Raw genomic sequence first — 6,244 nt, 5'->3', positions numbered from 1 at the left:
CCCCATCTTGCTCTCTCTCTCTCTCTCTCTCTCTCTCTGTCTTTCTCTCTCTCAGGCTAAATTAAAAGAAAGTTTGGTGTGAGGTGCAGGGGCTCTGCCAGGAGCCTCACTTGTCTCCGAAGTAGGACACTAATTCTGACCACTTGCTGAAGAGGAATGAGGCCCTTCTCTCATTAAAATCAGAGATGCTTGCCTTTCAAAGCGCCATTTAACAGTTTCGTCATCCATTCGCTTAGCCACAGACGCCACATTCCTGACCACAACCACAGCACCTCCTCTCTTATTACTGCTATTATGCTCTTACTGTCACCCCACCTACCCTCTCATTTAACCTTTTTGAGTTTTATAGCAAATACAAGAGCCCAAACTGCCACCTAAGATTGTGCACCCTCCCCAATCCCCTCGGGGCTCTTGAATAGCCTCCACACCCTTGGTGCCAGGGCAGATTAAGCCCCTCAGCACTCTCTTTGGCCAGATCTGGGTGTTACATAAGAACAGGGCATGCTGGTGACTCTCAAAAGGTTTTCCTCTCATGTTTAAAAGCCAGTCGAGCACAGTGAGACGGCAGGTGTTTACAGTACAGCTCTGTCACTGGAAGTGGGTGGTCAGCTAAATGTCTGTGACTAATTCTACATGACAGTTAAGCATATCAGACATCAAAATTTAAAAAAAAGAAAGAAAAAGAAAGAAAGAAAAAGAAAAAAGAAAGAAAGAAAAACAATATTAAATAAATTAAGAAATTGTTTAATAAAACCATTATTGAAAAATATTAAAAAGAATATTTAAAATTTTTTATTTTTTAAAAACAAAAACAAAATAACAACAAAACAATGCCTATAAAAGAAAATAAATAACAGGAAATAAAGCGAATTTTTGACTGAAAATTGTCAGCTGAAGCTTTATCTTATAACACCTGCCTTTTTTTAACAGAGCATATTCTAAATGGTTACATTTTAAACTAGATTTCACACAAAAAAATAATAAAGCAGTTATCCATGGAGTATTATAAAAGAGATGCAAATGAGAGTATGCAGTAAGTAAGTAGTATTTTTGAGGGTAATGTTTCACATAGCTGCAGGGTGTGTTAAAATTGCTTCCTAACTAATTCACTCAATGCAATAATTTTCTTTTGTGTTTATTTACCTTTATAACAGTAAGCATGACTAATGTTATGAATCAATATAATCAATGAATGAATTAAAATTGTATTGATTCATTCATTTTAAGACGTATTGATTTCTGTATCGTTTTCTCTCTGTGTTTGTCACCCTGTTAATTTCTCTGTATTCATTTTTGCCCCATTGTGCAAAACACTTTCATTCAAAGTAGGTCTGGAAAATAAATAAATAAAAATGACTTGGACGTTGCTATAGAATGAAGACAAATAGCTAAGCTATTAATGAGGATAAAACTGATAAATAATACTTAAAATCACAAGGCAATGTAAATAGGAATAGAGAAATTGATACAGAACCAAGATCAATAAGAAATATAAATATTTAATAATAGCAACTGCATGAATGCAGGACCTGATGTGAGACATACTTACCCAAAAGCCATACATGCTCATTGACCTTTAGATTTTTGTAGGTGAACTGCTCTGACTGCCACACACAGAGAAGCAAAGCACTGCAGGCATTCTCCAAAGGGTCCAGTTCACCTTCGACAGCATTTTCCTCCACCTCACAAAGGTCTGCAACCTTCAAAATCTCCACATTTCCTTTACGTCACGCATGTGCAAAGGTGCATTAAGTATTAAACAATACTAACACCAAAATAGTCATGTAGAAAATTGTCATTCAGTAGCTTTATTTCACAGAGAAATACTTCCTAAGAATATCCTTTGTAACTGGATGAATTCATCATTCAATTAACTTCTTTATTGGTAATAAAAAAGATACAAAATATATTTTAAGTTTCAAATAATGGGCTGAAAACTGTGCTCCTTCATGATGTGAGAGTACAGAGAGGAGAATGTGAGCTTGGTTATTAATATACACAGCAGCAACAGCAGGCATAGTGTTGGCTAATGTGGGTCAAACGTGCTGAGTGCACGTGAGTGAGGCAGAGTAAACCCCACCTCCCTCATGTCCTGACACCACCCGGGGGTGGTGGGGCATCTTGAATCAGCTGTGAGTCTGAAATGGCCTCTGGTCCATCCGCATGCTACATGAGTCCTGAACACGCTCTAACTGCAAAACCACAGAGAAATGAGGCATGCACTTTATGGCGCTATAATGGGAATGGTTTCTGTTTATGAACATTTAAGATTTATAGCCAGTGCCTCTAATGCAAGGACAGGAATGTGGTGATTCTGGTCTGGCCTCCACTTTTGCACTTGAATGGATGGAGAAAGTTACTGTTTTAAAAACAGATCTTTGTAATGTCACAGACTCAGTGTACTGTTGAACTTGCTCTACATACTCAGTGTGCCCCTTCTAGCACTTGGTGTTCTCTCAGCATGTTCTGTTACACTTTCTATTCTACTGTGAGTCTGGCTCAAATAATATTTCCTGCGATTGGTTCTAATGGGGTTTATGGACTAAAATGGCATAAGGAAATGTTTTGATATGTTTTAAAAGTGCATAGAGTAAAGTATAAGTGAATGGTAGCTGGTAAGGATGCAAAATTAATCCTGCACCGAGCTTTTGTTTGGGAACTTTTGATTGCATTGTATTGTATTGTTTCCTCAGATGTAATAAAAATCTAAATGTTCAAGTCTTTATGATTACAAAAAGGACTTCTCGTTCACATTGGCTTAAGAACTAAGAGCTTAGCTGTTGTGTTTTTGTTTGTTTTACCCTGGACACAGTAGTGAAAGAATAACTAGGTTCTAGATACAGAGTCTGTATGATGATGTCTATCTCTTAAATGTAAATTATTTGCGATATTGTTATGTATCGTTGAATCTTCCTCATGAGTGAGAGAAAAGTGGAGTAGGAGACCATCAGATGGATTGGGGGTGACTAAATGGAAGGTTGGTGGGTTGATCTCTGGCTGCTCCAGTCTGTGTGGCAAAGTATCCCTGGGCAAGATACGGACTCAAGTGTTCTCGCCAATGCATTCATCGGATTTTTGTAAAACAAAAAGTAAACAAAACGAGCTGCATGATTCAGGTTAAGTGATATAAAAACAACAAAATCCATTACCAGGGAAGATTCTGTAAAAATAATGTGTAGAGATGATAAACTGACAAAGACCTATGTAACAGACACAGACTAATTACAGAACAAGGATAGGTGAACTCAATCAGTCACTGATGGCTCAAAAAAGATCAGAGAGAAGAAAAAGCACAAAAAACCACATGCGGACCTTCAAAATAAAACAGAAAGTAAACTGAAAAAAGGAGCAAGACCAAACTGTGGGGGACAGACAGAGGGGAACACAGGAGACACGAAAAAGGAAAATTGAGGACAATAATAGGAACCAAAGATAATACAAGGAACATGACTCTATGAAACTAATACTTTAAACCTAACCAGGAACATGTTTTTGTGGTTGCACTGTTGCCTAATTTATCTAAAAATACCTCCAAACTCTATTGTGTTCTAGGCTGACTTTCCTGCAGTGAAAGTCCTGTCATGGAGGCCAACATCAGCAGAAAAGCCTCAAGAATATGATCCCAAGTTCACCGCAGGACCAAAGCCCCCAGCTGATTAACTCTGATTGAAGGTCCTGAAATTACCTCCAGACTCGGTCGAAATAGTTGAGGTTTAATGAAGGGCAGCTAATGGGGCGGAGAGCTATGCCTGCATGTCATGCATTCATCGGATCATGCAGGGAGCAGCATGCAAGTTTATTTCTCCCTGACTGATGTAAAGCTTCTTGTTCCGTTTTTGTGGTGTGGGCTGGCATTTTTAATTCTGACACCTGATGATGTTTTTATTAGAAAGATAGGAAGAGGGTTTATCAGCAGCTGAAACATCTTTTCTCGGCCTCATTTAATTCACATCCTTTTGGTCCCTGCACTGTTTGTTGCCTTCATGATTAAAAGCCTCATAACTGGAGTTGTTTCATCTCCTCCCCTCTCCAGATGGCAACTATTTGAATAGGCATGCAAAGCTCTGATCAGCACAGGCCATTCACAACAAAAGAGAACAATCAGACATAGAGTGCTGTGCTGCTGCACAAAGGGATTCTTGTATTTAATTTGGATTTTCACCACCTGTTTACAAGAGGAAAAAAGAACAATGAAACTCTAGATATTTTTAAAAGCTTACTTGGAAGAGGATCAGTAATCCTATAGCTTATGACTGTACATTCATGTGTCTGCATTCATTTAGCTCAGTTGTATTTTTTTGTGCATTTTTGTGATTTTTAAGGAGCTGGCGGGCGACACAGCCACCATCATCTGGCTGCAGTAATGTCTTAAAACACAAAGAGCCCCATTCAGAGATCTTTCGGGCCATATCCCACACCCACACAGTCAAAAGGACACACGGACCCATCCAGCACACAGCCTGGAGTTATTATGGCGAGCAGTGTGTACTTACACAGCAGTAAAACATTCACAGAAAATATTCAGCATTAACAGAAGGGTCAGAAAAGCAGAAATGAGAACAAAATGATGGAGCTTCTATACAAAGACCTGTCTCCCTCCTGCTGTCTCATACGCAGTGATTTAGGTTCATCAAACACACACAGGAATTATTCCTACAGCTTACAACAATATTTTACAGTTTCAACTATCCGAGAAGCTCGAGGCTGCACATACCTCGTGTAAGATGAGTCTGGTGCCAGGAGCTTCCCTTGGACTGGTCTGTCAAAGATGGAGCCAGCAAAGAAATCAGAGGCAGACAGAGAGGCCCCAGTGTCTGCGAAGTCCACACCGAGGCAAACAACAGGACAAAAGTACTAAAGAGCAACTTCACTCATTTTTACTAAAAGTAAAAAGCTGTACAAAACCCTTTTCCTGCTCCAGAGTTTGTACAGGTTTTAAAGGAATAAATAACTTTAGTAAGAAAAAAGGAAACTCTCAACAGCTGAGTTGCATTTTGAGTAATTCAGGCACTTGGTTTGAAAGATTTTGAAGACAAAGTAGGCATGTTGTTATACATATGTATGACATTCAGGTTAGATTGATATTTCATAAGTCATAGCAAAGCTATGCATCTGGAGTGCAAAGGCTGCCTCAACATTCCCATAATCCTAAGGTGTTACATATGGAGGACCAAAGCAGTCAGTCAATCAGTCAAGTTTATGCCACAATCACCTGAGGAGTGGACTTTCCAGCAAATTCACTCCAGCTTCAAACAGTCTAACACAAAGACAAAGTACAAGAGTTACACCACCGACTCTATAGATCTCAGTTAGCATGCTAAACGTTAAAGTTCATGACTGCACAATTAGAAAAAGACTGAACAGCACGACATGTTTGGAAGTGTCACCGAGAAGAAGCCGCTTCTCTCATGGCTGGTTTTTGTGTGCAAACCTGCATCTGTATAATCCACAGGACCTCTGGAACAATGTCCCGTGGACAGATGAGACCAAAGTGGAGATGTTGGCCACAATGCACAGCATTATCAGCACAAACAGCTCAACTGTCAAAGCACAGCAAAGGAGGGTTGATGATTCAGGCTTGTTTTGCAGCTACAGGGCACTTTGTAGTCACTGAGTGGACTATGAATTCCTCTATAAGTATTCTAGAATCAAATGTGAGGCCATCTGTGAGACCAAAGCTTGGCCCAAATTGGGCCATGGAACAAACTCAAAGGATGTAAGGAAATCTACAGCTGAATAGATTAATCAAGGTGTTGCAATAATAGTCCAGTGAAAAAATGTTTTCACAGGACCGTGTTTGCCTTTGGTATTGGCCAGCTCGTTTTATATTGAAACATAAAGGAACTGTAAAAGAAAATACAGAAATACGAAATAACAGAAAAGAAAATATTCTATAACTTGTATCTATGTATCTAGTGCATTAAATTGGATTTTTTAATTATTCAGTAGTTAGTTTTTTTTCCATTTTGGCACCTTTGGTCCTTGATTTTACACTTGTGTCATTCCCACAGTGACACTTGATTTATTCAGTGTATATTTCAAGGTTGCAAATCACCAAAGGCCCTGGTATAAAACACACAGGCACTTTCATATTCCCACATTGAACCACTAACCCTTTAAATCATAAACCTGAAATTTATATGGGTTTGCAGTGACTGTGATAAAGTGCGACACTTCAGCCATCAATACGTCCTGCAGCAGCCCACGACACAGCGCAATGCAGACTTTCTTCACTTCTGAGAGC

The sequence above is a fragment of the Maylandia zebra genome, linkage group LG8, assembly GCF_041146795.1.
Source record: "Maylandia zebra isolate NMK-2024a linkage group LG8, Mzebra_GT3a, whole genome shotgun sequence".
NCBI classification, from domain to species: Eukaryota; Metazoa; Chordata; class Actinopteri; order Cichliformes; family Cichlidae; genus Maylandia; species Maylandia zebra.
This window is presented reverse-complemented; position numbering follows the sequence as displayed.